The sequence below is a fragment of the Coturnix japonica genome, unplaced genomic scaffold (assembly GCF_001577835.2).
Source record: "Coturnix japonica isolate 7356 unplaced genomic scaffold, Coturnix japonica 2.1 chrUnrandom547, whole genome shotgun sequence".
NCBI classification, from domain to species: domain Eukaryota; kingdom Metazoa; phylum Chordata; class Aves; order Galliformes; family Phasianidae; genus Coturnix; species Coturnix japonica.
The window spans coordinates 18,296-32,325 of NW_015439928.1; the positions used below are offsets into that span (position 1 = coordinate 18,296).

General features: G+C 48.7%; 1 long non-coding RNA gene across 2 annotated transcripts in view; it reads right to left on the reverse strand.

The window, feature by feature from the left end:
• The window catches only part of LOC107307328, a 28,863-nt gene extending 18,285 nt beyond the window's left edge, over nucleotides 1–10,578 (reverse strand). Inside the window, exon 1 of one of the 2 annotated variants that reach the window (XR_001552379.2) lies at nucleotides 10,433–10,578. This is a non-coding gene — a long non-coding RNA (uncharacterized LOC107307328). The remainder of the gene's footprint in view (nucleotides 1–10,432) is intronic. The other variant, XR_001552378.2, reaches the window with a different exon arrangement.
• Nucleotides 10,579–14,030: the final 3,452 nt, after the last annotated feature.

The window sequence follows — 14,030 nt, forward strand, 5'->3', positions numbered from 1 at the left end:
TTTAGGATCGACCCCCCCCCCACCCCCATATGGGACCCAAATATTGGGACCCCCCCCATATAAGGACCCCCCCAATTAAAGACCCCCCCCAAATAAGGACCCCCACCCCCATTATTGGACCACCCCCCCATATAAGACCCCCCCCATATTAGGACCCCCCCCCAATATAGGACCCCCCAATTAACGACCCCCCGCAATTAAGGACCCCCCCCCAATATAGGACCCCCCCCATATGAGAACCCCCCCATAAAGGTACCCAGAGCTCTGTCCCACCCCCCCATTATTGGACCCCCAATATAGGACCCCCCCCATATAGAACCCCCCAATTAAACGACCCCCCCCAATTAAGGACCCCTCCCATATTGGAACCCCCCCCCATATTAGGATCCCCATAATGGACCCCCCCCCATATTTGGACCCCCCCAAATAAGGACCCCCACAACCATTATTGGACCCCCACCCCATATTAGGACCCCCCCCCAATAAGGACCCCCCCATATAAGGACCCCCCCCAATTAAGGACCCCCCAATATAGGAACCCCCATATTAGGCCCCCCCCCATATTAAGGGACCCCCCCCCATATTAGACGCCCTCCAATTAACGGACCCCCACCCCATTATTAAGACCCCCCATATAAGGACCCCCCCATATTGGACCCCCCCATATTTGGACCCCCCCACCCCCCTATTAGGACCCCCATATGGGGACCCCCCCCAATTAAGGACACCCCAATAAGGACCCTCCCCAAATAAGACCCCCCCATAATAAAGGGACCCCCACTCCCAATTATTGGACCCCCCCCATAATAAGAACCCCCCCATATAAGGACCCCCTCCATAATTAGGACCCCCCCCATTATGGCCCCCCCCCATTTATAAGGACCCCCCCCATAAGGATCCCCACTTCCCGATTAGTTTGGAACCCCCACAAATATGAAAAAGAGGACCCTCCGCCAATTCGGAAGACCGCGCGGGGCGGCGCGCGCGCGGCGCGCGGCGCCGCCCCCATATTGGACAACCACCCCATATTGGACCCCCCCCCCAATATTAGGACCCCCCCCAATTATAGGACCCCCCCATATTAGACCCCCCATATAAGGGACCCCCCCCATTTAAGGCACCCCCATTATGGGACCCCCCCCCATATTAAGGACCCCCCCCAATTAAGGAAAACCCCCCCCATATAAGGGACCCCCACTCCCATTATTTGGACCCCCCCATATTAGGACCCCCCCCAAATAAGGGCCCCCCCTAAATACACGCGACCCCCCCATTTAAGGACCCCCATATGGGACCCCCCCCATATAATGATACCCCCCCAATATAGGACCCCCTCCAATATAGGACCCTCCCCCATATTGAGACCCCCCCACCATATTGGGACCCCCCCCATATTAGGAACCCCCCCCAATGTTAAGGACCCCCCCCAATATAGGAACCCCCATATAGGACCCCCCCCATATTAGACGCCCTCCCAATTAACGACCCCCACCCCATTATTAGACCCCCCCATATTAGGACCCCCCCAATATAGGAACCCCCATTATTAGGACCCCCCCATATAAGACCCCTCCCCATTATAGGGACCCCCCCCATATAAGGACCCCACCCCATAACCGAGACCCAGAGCTCTGCCCCCCCCCATTCATTAGACCCCCCCAAATACTCAGGAACCCCCATACCTGGACCCCCCCCCCATATTGGACCCCCCCCCATATAAGAACCCCCCCCATATGGGACCCCCCCATATAATGATATCCCCCAATATAGACCCCCCCAAATTAAGGAACCCCCCTCATATTGGACCCCCCCCATATTTAAGGACCCTCCCCCATATTGGACCCCCCCCCCATATTGGACCCCCCCCATATAAGAAACCCCCCCCCATATAAGGACCCCCCCCAATATAGGACCCCCCCATATAGGACCCCCCATATAAGACCCCAATATAAGGACCCCCCCCCACATAAGGACCCCTTCCCCATTATAGGACCCCCCCCCATATGAGACCCCCCCCCATAAAGATACCAGAGCTCTGCCCCCCCCATCATTAGGACCCCCCCAATTATAGGACCCCCCCCATATAGGAACCCCCCCAATTAACGACCCCCCCCAATTAATGGGAACCCCTCCCCATTATAGGATCCCCCCATATAAGGACCCCCCCCCATATAAGGACCCCCCCCCATATTAGGACCCCCAATATAAGGACCCCCCCCCCATATAAGGACCCCTCCATATAAGGACCCCCCCCCAATATAGGACCCCCCATATGGGAAGGACCCCCCCCCCCCCATATTAAGGCCCCCCCCCATATTAAGGATCCCCACTTCCATTATTGGGACCCCCCCCATATTAAGGACCCTCCCCCATATTGGACCCTCCCCCATATTGGATCCCCCCCCATATTAAGAACCAACCCCCCATATTAAGGACCCCCCCATATTAGGACCCCCCCATATTAGGACCCCCCCCCCATCTTTAAAGGACCCAGAGCTCTACCCCCCCATCATTTGCCCCCCACCCCAATATAGGACCCCCCCCCAATTAACGACCCCCCCCATGGGGACCCCCCCCCAATTAAGGCCTCCCCCCCAACCTTTATTTTGCCCCCCCCCCCCCCCCCCAACCCCGGTCCCCATTCATTGGGTTAATATTAACCTTGGGGGGGGCAAAAGGTTGAAGTGAGGCCTGAGGCTTGCACACAGTGGGGCAGGTACGGGGCTTTATGGGGCGGGGGCAGTTATGGGGCTGTTATGGCGCGCTTCTACCTTGGGCGCAGCAGCTCACTGAGAGAGAGAACTATAGAGAGAGACAATATGGGCCACGCTCACCTGGGGCATCCATGGGCAGATATGGGGCTATGGGGCAGATGATGGGCAGGTTATGGGGGCTATGGCAGATTGGGGGCTTATGGGGCAGATATGGGGCAGATCAGATATGGGGGTCTATGGGCAGATATTGGGGGGCTATGGGGCCAGATATGCGTGGCAGTTATGGGGTCTATGGGGCAGATATGGGGGCTATGGGGCAGATATGGGGCAGTTATGGGGTCTATGGGGCAGATATGGGGGCTATGGTAGTTATTGGGTGGTTATGGGCAGTTATGGGGTGGGTGGGGCAGTTATTGGGGCACTTTATGGGAGTGGGGGGCAGTTATGGGGCAGTTATGGGGTCTATGGGGCAGATTATGGGGCTTATGGGTAGTTATGGGTGGTTTATGCGCGGGCAGTGTTATTGGGGTTGGGGCAGTTTATGGGGCAGATATGGGGTGGGGGGGCAGTTATGGGTCAGTTATGCGGGTCTATGGCGCGGCAGTATGGGGGCTATGGGTAGTTATTGGGTGTGGTTATGGGGCAGTCTATGGGTGGGGGGGTTAGTATGGGGGCTAGGGGCAGTTATAGGGTGGTTATGGTGTGAGGCGTTCAGTATGGGTCAGTTTATGGGGCGCTATGGGGCAGTTATGCGGGGCTAGGGGCAGATATGGACAGTTATGGGGGTATGGGGCAGTTATGGGGCTATGGGGCAGTTATAGGGCAGTTATAGGGCAGTTTATGGTTCAGTTATGGGGCTATTGGGGCCAGTTTATGGGGGCCTATGGGCAGATAGATATGGGGCATTAATGAGTTAGGGGGTAATTTATGGGGTCTTTTCTATGGCGGCAGAATGGGGCCAAGTTTATTTGGGGCTATGGTGCAGTTATGGGGGGCTATGGGGCAGTTATAGGGCAAGTTTATGGGGGCTATGGGGCGTTATGGGGCAGTTTATGGCTGGGGGGTTAGTTATGGGGCTATGGGGGTAATTTATAGGGCAGTTATGGGGCAGTTAGGCGTCTAAGGGGCAGATATGGGGCGCTACTGCGGGCAAGTTATTGGGCTATGGGGCACGATATGGGGGCTAATGGGCAGTTATGGGGGCTATGCGGCAGATATGGGCGGCTATGGGGCAGTTTATAGGGCATTATGGTGGCTATCGCCGCCCGGCAGTTATAGGGGCAGTATTGAGGGGCTATGGGGCAGTTATGGGGGCTTATGGGGCAGTTTATTAGGGCAGTTTATGCGGTTCAGTTATGGGGTCTATGGCGGCAGTTATGAGGGCTTTATGGGGCAGTTATAGGGCAGTTATGAGGGCTATGGGGCAGTTATGGGGGCTATGGGGCAGTTATAGGGCAGTTTATAGGGCCAGTTATGGGTGTCAGTTATTGGGTCAGTTATGGGTCAGTTTATGGGGGCCTTATGGGGCAGTTATAGGGCAGTTATGGTGCAGTTATGGGGTGGGGGGCCAGTTTATGGGGGTATGGGGCAGTTATGGGACAGTTATGGGTCTATGGGGCAGATATGGGGCAGTTATGGGGGCTATGGGGCAGTTATGGGGGCTATGGGGCAGTTATAGGGCAGTTATGGGGGCTATGGGGCAGTTATGGGGCAGTTATGGGGGGTGGGGTCAGTTTGGGGGCTATGGGGTAAGTTATAGGGCAGTTATAAAGGGGCAGTTATGGGTTATAAGGGGCAGATATCGGGGGCTATTGGGGCAGTTATGGGGCTATGGGGCAGATATGGGGGGGCTATGGGGCTAGTTATTGTGGGGCTATGCGCAGATATGCGGGCTATGCGGGGCAGTTATAGGCGGCAGTTAATGGGGGGGCTATGGGGCAGTTATAGTGGCAGTTATGAGGGCTATGGGGCAGTTATGGGGGCTATGGGGAGTATAGGGCAGTTATGGCTCAGTTATGGCGGTATATTGGGGCAATTATGGATATAGCGGGGGCAATTATGGGTATAGCGGGGCAATTATGGGTTATATGCAGGAATTATTGGGGTATGGGGCAATTATGGGGTATGGGGCAATATGGGGTAGAGGCGGTAAATTATGGGGTATAGGGGGCAAATTTCATGCACGGACACACCACTATAAGGGCAGAACACAACTTATGGAAGCCACACCCCTAACAGGAGGGCAACCTCCTATGGGAAACACATATAAACCGCCCCACAGCCCAGACCGCACGGAACAAATAATACACTAGAAGGAAAATCATATGAGAGACGGCCCAAATTATGGAGGTATATGGGTGGCAATTATGGGGTATGGGACGGTAATTATGGGTTATGGAGGGCAATTATGGGGTATGGGGCAATTATGGGATATAGGGGGCAATTATGGGAATAGGTGGCGCAATCGTATTGGGGTATAGGAGGCAATTATGGATATAGGGGGGCCAAATTTTATGGGTATGGGGGGCAACTATGGGGTATGGGGGCAAATTATGGGGATATGGCCCCGGTATTTATGGTATAGGGGTAATTATGGGGTATATGGAGGCAATGTATGGGATTATAGGGGGCAATTATGGGATATTAGGGGGCAATTATGGGTATATGGGGGCAACTATGGTATATAATTGGGGGCAATTATTGGGGTATGGGCAATTTATGGGATTTGGGGGAATTATGGGGTATATGGGGGCATTATGGGGTATAGGGTAATTATGGGTATAGGGGGCAATATGCGGGTATAGGGGCAATTATTGGGTATTGGGGGGTAATTATGGGGATATAGGGAGTATTATGGATATAACGGGGGCAAATTGGTGTATTGAGGCATTATGGTATGCTGGGGCAATTAGGTGTATATGGGGCAAATCATGCGAGCCCTTTTTTTTAATTTGGGGGGAAGGGGGGCCCCAAAAATTTAAAATGGGTTTATATGGGGGCATTATGGCGGTATTGTGGTCCCGGCAATTTATGGGACTATAGGAGGGCAATTTATGGGTATCATTAGGGCAATTATGGGTATATGGCGGCAATTATGGGGTATAGGGGGCAATTATGGGGTATATGGGGCAATTATGGGATATAGGGGCAATTTATGGGATATAGGGGCAATTATGGGGCAGTTATGGGGTATATGGGGCAAATATGGGCTATAGGGGCAGTTTATGGGGTATATGGGGGCAATTATTGGGATATTAGGGACACAACTATGGATAAGGGGCAATTATTGGCGTGTATGGGTGGGCAATTATGGGGTTATAGGGGGCAATTATGTCCAGGGTATAGGCGGGCAAATAGGAGGGCTATAGCTGGCAATTATGGGACATAAATAAGTGAGGACAATTATAGGCGTATATGGGGGCAATTATGGGGTATATGGGGTAATTATGGGGTATGTGGTAATTATTGGTCAGTTATGGGGGTATAATGGGGGTAATTGTTGGGGTATGGCGTAATTATGGGTATGGGGGCAATTGGGGAAATAAAGGGGCAATTATGGGGATAGTAGGAGGCAATTATGGGGTATATGGGGGCAAGTTATGGGTGGTATGTGGGGTAATTTATGGGACTATATTGGCGGCTCCACTCGCGCGGTATATGGGCGGCATTTATGGCTGAGCTATGTGGCCGGGTAATTACGGTATAGTGGGCAAATATAAGAGAGTAATAGGGGGCAATTATGGGATATAGGGGCAATTATGGGGCCTCCATGAGGGGGCAATTTATGGAGGTTATGTCGGGCAATTATGGGGTATCGGGGTTATTTATGGGATATAGGGGGCAATTATGGGGCAGTTATGGGGTATATGGGGGCAATTAGTGGCGGATATAGGGGGCAATTATGGGGTTATGGGGGGTTAATTATGGGATATAGGGGCAAGAATATGGGATTATAGGGGGCAATTATGGGATATTATGGGGCATTATGGGGTATATGGGGCAATTATTAGGGTATATGGGGCCAATTATGGCGTTATGGGACGGTAATTATGGGTATATGGGGGTAATTATGGGTATATGGGGGTAATATGGCGTTATGGAGGGCAATTATGGGGTATGGGGGTAATTATGGGATTATAGGGGACATTATGAGATTATTAGGGGGCAATTATGGGGTTATGGGATGCCAATTATGGGGTATACATGGGGCAATTATGGGTATAGGGGGGCAATGCATGGGGCCATAGGGGCGGCAATTATGGGCTCTAGGGGGCAAGTTATGGCAGTATATGGGGCAATTATAGGGTATATGGGGCAATTATGGTTATATGGGGCAATTATGGGTTATGGGGGGTAATTATGTGGGATATAGGGGGCATTATGGGATTATAGGGGGCAATTATGGGGTATTGGCGGGGGCCATATGGCAATGGTATAGGGCAGGGGACCTCATCTCGCTCGGGATATGGGGCAATTAAATTGTGATATCGCGCGTGTCAATTATTGGGGTATGTGGGGCAATTATGGATATAGCGAGCCTGCAATTATAGGGTTATATAGGGGCAAATTATTGGGGTATATGGGGGCACATTTATGGGGTATAGGGCCAATTATGGCGGTATATGGGGCAATTATGGGATTCTAGACCCTCATTGAGGATGTGACTGTATGAGAGACTCCATAAATGGAACTATGGGTATGGGGGGCAATAATGGGTATGGGCAATTAGTAGGGGGGCAATTATTGTATGTAGGGGGCAATTATGGGTATAGTGGGGCAATTATGGGGTATATGGGGGCAATTATGGGATATGGAGGGCAATTATGGATATATGGGGCAATTATGCGCAATATGGGGCAATTATGGGATATGGGGCAAACTATGGGTTTATGGGGGCATTAGGATATAGGGGGCAAATATGGGCCCCCCCCCCCTCATTCCCATCTCCTCCTGTTGCCATGGAGGTTGTTGCTATGGAGACGGCTCTGATGCTCTGTTGCTATGGCAACCAAAGCAACCAATCAGAAGATGCGGTGCGGTTGTTGCTATGGAAACTACGTTGCCATGGTGATGAGCATCTATATGAGGGGGGGAGGGGGGGTGTTAATTAAGGGGGGAGTTAATTAGGAAGGGGGCTAATTAGGGGGGGGTTAATGGGCCAAAATGGCAGCAAATGAACCCAAAATGGCACTAAATGACCCCAAATGGGGCGTAAAATGGCAGCAAATGGCCCCAAAATGGAATTAAATTAACCCAAAATCGCACTAAATGACCCCAAAATGGACCCAAAATGGCAACAAATGTCCCCAAAATTGAACCAAAACGGCAGCAAATGACCCCAAAATGGACCAAAAATGGCATTAAATGGCCCCCAAATGGCAGAAAATGACCCTAAAATGGACCTAAAATGGCAGCAAATGAACCCAAAATGACTCAAAATGGCATTAAATTAACCCAAAATGGCATTAAATTAACCCAAAATGACCTAAAATGGCAGCAAATGACCCCAAAATGGTCTAAAATGGCAGCAAATGACCCAAAATGGACCCAAAATGGCAATAAATGAACCCCAAATGGCCCAAAATGGCAACAAATGACCCCAAAATGGTCTAAAATTGAAGCAAATTACCCCAAAATGGCACAAAATGGCCCCAAAATGGGCCCAAAATGGACCTAAAATGGCAGCAAATGACCCCAAAATGGACCCGAAATGGCATTAAATGAACCCAAAATCGCCTAAAATGGCAACAAATGATCCCAAAATGGCCCAAAATGGCATTAAATGACCCCAAAAAGGCCCAAAATGGCAGCAAATGACCCCAAAATGGACCCAAAATGGCAATAAATGGCCCCAAAATGACCTAAAATGGCAGCAAATGACCCCAAAATGGACCCGAAATGGCATTAAATGACCCCAAAATGGCCTAAAATGGCAACAAATGACCTAAAAATGGCATTAAATGAACCCAAAATGGTTTAAAATGGCATTAAATGAACCCAAAATGGTCTAAAATGGCAACAAATGGACCCAAAATGGCATTAAATGAACCCAAAATGGCCTAAAATGACCCCAAAATGGAACCAATGTGGTATTAAATGACCCCAAAATGGCCTAAAATGGCATTAAATTAACCCAAAATGGACTAAAATGGCAGCAAATGGCCCCAAAATGGCAACAAATGACCCCAAAATGGTCTAAAATGGCAACAAATGACCCCAAAATTGTCTAAAATGGCATTAAATGAACCCAAAATAGTCTAAAATGGCAACAAATGGCCCCAAAATGGACCCAAAATGGCATTAAATGACTCCAAAATGAACCCAAAATGGCAGCAAATGAACCCAAAATGGCAATAAATGGCAGCAAATGACCCCAAAATTGCCCAAAATGGCAGCAAATGATCCCAAAATGGCCCCAAAATGGCATTAAATGACCCCAAAATGGACCCAAAATGGCAATAAATGGACCCAAAATGGCCTAAAATGGCAACAAATGAACCCAAAATGGCAGCAAATGACCCCAAAATGGACCCAAAATGGCAATAAATGAACCCAAAATCGCCTAAAATGGAAACAAATGAACCCCAAAATGGCCCAAAATGGCAGCAAATGACCCCAAAATGGCAATAAATGAACCCAAAATGGTCTTAAATGGCAATAAATGAACCCAAAATGAACCCAAAATGGCATTATATGACCCCAAAATGGTCTAAAATGGCAACAAATGGACCCAAAATGGCAGCAAATGACCCCAAAATGGTTTAAAATGGCAGCAAATGGCCCCAAAATGGCATTATATTAACTCAAAATGGCCCCAAATGGCAGCAAATGGCCCCAAAATGGCAACAAATGACCCCAAAATGGCCCAAAATGGCATTAAATTAACCCAAAATGGTCTAAAATGGCAACAAATGGACCCAAAANTGTTAATTAGTCGGTCTGTTAATTAGGGGGGCTGTTAATTAGGGGGGCTGTTAATTGGGGGGGGTCCTATAGGGGTTATTAATTAGGGGGTCTGTTAATTAATTGTGGGGGGGGTCTGTTAATTAATGAGTGTTAATTAATGAGCGTTAATGAGTTAATTACCCTTAACGAAGCATCGAGGTACAGCTTGGTGTAGAACAGCTGGATGGGGCTGTTAATTGGGGTTCCTATAGGGGTTATTAATTAGTGGGGTCTGTTAATTAGGGGGTCTGTTAATTAGGGGGGGGTTAATTAATTAGTGGGGTCGTTAATTAGGGTCTCATACCCTTAATGAAGGATCAAGGTAGAACTTGGTGTATTAGGGGTCCTATAGGGGGCTGTTAATGGGGGTTCCTATAGGGGTTATTAATTAGGGGTTCTGTTAATTAATTGGGGGGGGGGCTGTTAATTAATGAGTGTTAATTAATGAGTATTAATTAATGAGTGTTAATGAGTTAATTACCCTTAACGAAGCATCAAGGTACAACTTGGTGTATTAGGGGTCCTATAAGGGGCTGTTCATTGGGGTCCTATAGGGGATATTAATTAGTGGGCCTGTTAATTAATTAATTAGCGTTAATGAGTTAATTACCCTTAACGAAGCATCGAGGTACAGCTTGGTGTAGAACAGCTGGTTAATTGGGGGCTGTTAATTGGGGGGGGTCCTATAGGGGATATTAATGGGGTTCCTATAGGGGATATTAATTAATTAGTGGGTCTGTTAATTAATTAATGAGTGTTAATTAGCTAATTACCCTTAACGAAGCATCGAGGTACAGCTTGGTGTAGAACAGCTGATCGTCGTCGTGATCCCGGAGCTGCCAACGTTCAACCAGGCGCCATAAAGTGGGGGCGAAACCGATAAAGCCTGGGGGGTAATTAGTTAATTAACGGGGTGATTAATTAATTAATGGGGTAATTAATTAATTGGGGTTAATTAATTAATGGAGGTGATTAATTAATGGGGGGGTCCATAATTGGGGGGGGGCATAGATTAAATGGGGGGGGGATTTAATTGGGGGGGTAATTAATGGTGGGTAATGGGGGGAAATTAATTAATGGGGGGTTATTAATTAATTAATGGTGGGTTATTAATTAATTAATGGGGGAAAATAATTAATGGGGTAATTAATTAATGGGGTGATTAATTAATTAATGGGGGTAATTAATGGAGGGTAATTAATAGGGTGGGGGCAAAGCCTAGAAAGCCTGGGGGGTAATTAATGAATTAACAGGGGGTTCTTAATTAATTAACGGGGGCAATTAATTAATTAATGGGGGGTAATTAATGGGGGGGAGGCAATTAATGGGGGGTAATTAATGGGTGAAATTAATGATGAGGGGGGTTTAATGGGGTGGGGGCAAAGCTTATAAAGCCTGGGGGTAATTAATTAATTAACGGGGGGTAATTAATTAATAGGGGTNGGCCCCAAAATGGCAACAAATGACCCCAAAATGGCCCAAAATGGCATTAAATTAACCCAAAATGGTCTAAAATGGCAACAAATGGACCCAAAATGGCATTAATTGAACCCAAAATGGCCTAAAATGACCACAAAATGGCCCCAAAATGGCATAAAATGACCCAAAATGGCCCCAAAATGGCATTAAATGACCCCAAAATGGTCTAAAATGGCAACAAATGAACCCAAAATGGACCCAAAATGGCAGCAAATGGCCCCAAAATAGCCCAAAATGGCAATAAATGAACCCAAAATGGTCTAAAATGGCAGCAAATGACCCCAAAATGGCCCCAAAATGGCATTAAATGACCCCAAAAATGACCCAAAAAGGCCCAAAATGAGACACCCAAAAACCACCCCTTAAGACGACCAAAAATGCCCCAAAATGACCCAAAAACCATCCCGGCCCCATAATTCGACCCTCCCCGATCCACCTAACCCCATTAAAACACCCTAAGATGACCCCAAAACCCCATAAAATGACCCCAAAATGACGCCCCCCCCAAAAAAAGGACCCCAATACACCCCAAAATGACCCAAAAGTGCCCAAAATGAGACCCCAAAAATCACCCCTTAAAATGACCTAAAATGCCCCAAAATTACCCCAAAACCACCCTTACCCCATAATTCGACCCTCCCCGATCCACCTAACCCCATTAAAACCCCATAAAACGACCCCAAAAACCCAAAAAATGACCCCAAAACGACGCCCCCCCCCCCAAATGACCCAAAAGTGCCCAAAATGAGACCCCAAAAACCACCCCTTAAAATGAGCTAAAATGCCCCAAATCGACCCCAAAACTACCCCTACCCCATAATTCGACCCTCCTGGATCCACCCAACCCCATAAATACCCCATAAAAAGACCCCAAAACCCGTTAAAATGACCCTAAAACGACGCCCCCCCCCAAAAAAGGACCCCAATACACCCCAAAATGACCCAAAAGTGCCCAAAATGAGACCTTAAAAACCACCCCTTAAAATGACCTAAAATGCCCCAAAATTACCCCAAAACCACACCCATAATTCGACCCTCCCCGATCCAACCAACCCCATTAAAACCCCATTAAAAACGACCCCAAAACCCGTTAAGAATACCCCAAAGTGACCCCCCCCAAAATGACCCAAAATGCCCAAAATGAGACCTTAAAAAGCCACCCCTAAAATACCTAAAATCCCCAAAATTACCCCAAAACCCACCCACCCATAATTCGACCCTCCTCATCCACCTAAACCCCTTAAAACCCCATAAACGGCCCCAAAAAACCCCAAAAATGACCCCAAAACCTACGCCCCCCCCCCCAAATGACCCAAAAGTGCCCAAAATGAGACCCCAAAAACCACCCCTTAAAATGACCTAAAATGCCCCAAAATTACCCCAAAACCACCCCCACCCCATAATTCGACCCTCCTCGATCCACCTAACCCCATAAAAACCCCATAAAACGACCCAAAACCCCATAAAATGACCCCAAAACGACGCCCCCCCCAAAAAAAGGACCCCAATACACCCCAAAATGACCCAAAAATGCCCAAAATGAGACCTCAAAACCCACCCCTTAAAATGACCCAAAATGCCCCAAAATGACCCCAAAACCACCCCGACCCCATAATTCGACCCTCCCCGATCCACCTAACCCCATTAAAACCCCATAAAACGACCCCAAAACCCCATAAAATGACCCCAAAACGACGCCCCACCCCCCAAATGACCCAAAAGTGCCCAAAATGAGACACCCAAAAACCACCCCTTAAGACGACCTAAAATGCCCCAAAATGACCCCAAAACCACCCCGACCCCATAATTCGACCCTCCCCGATCCAACCAACCCCAGAAATACCCCATTAAAAGACCCCAAAACCCGTTAAAATGACCCCAAAACGACGCCCCCCCCTCAAAATGACCCCAATACACCCCAAAATGAGACCCCAAAAACCACCCCTTAAAACCACTCCAAATACCCTAAAACGACCCCAAAACCACCCCTACCCCATAATTCGACCCTCCTCGATCCACCTAACCCCATTAAAAACCCATAAAACGACCCCAAAACCCGTTAAAATGACCCCAAAACGACGCCCACCCCCCAAATGACCCAAAAGTGCCCAAAATGAGCCCCCAAAAACCACCCCATAAAATGACCTAAAATGCCCCAAAATTACCCCAAAACCACCCCGACGCCATAATTCGACCCTCCTCGATCCACATAACCCCATTAAAACCCCATAAAACGACCAAAAACCCCATAAAATGACCCCAAAACGACGCCCCTCCCCAACTGACCCCAAAAAGCCCCAAAAGGATGCTCCAAAAATGACCCTTAAAACGACCCCAAATGCCTCAAATCGACCCCAAAACCACCCCAACCCCATAATTCGACTCTCCCCGATCCACCTAACCCCATTAAAACCCCCTAAAACGACCCCAAAACCCGTTAAAATGACCCCAAAACTACGCCCCCCCCCCAAAATGACCCAAAAGTGCCCAAAATGAGCCCCCCAAAACCACCCCTTAAAACGACCCAAAATACCCTAAAACGACCCCAAAACCACCCCTACCCCATAATTCGACTCTCCCCGATCCACCTAACCCCATTAAAACCCTATAAAACGACATCAAAAACCCAAAAAATGACCCCAAAATGATGCCCCCCCCCCCCCCTCCCTCGATCCACCTAACCCCATTAAAACCCCATAAAGGACCCCAAAAACCCAGAAAATGACCCCAAAACTCCCCCCCCCCCCCCCCCCATTTGCTACTGTTGAAACGTGACGGTTTTATTTAAAATCGGAAAAATGGCTTTGGCCTCCTGGCGGCGGCATATTGTTGCTGCGGGCCCCTTTAAAAAAATAGCCCCGCCCCCCCCCCCACCCCCAATAAACCCACCCA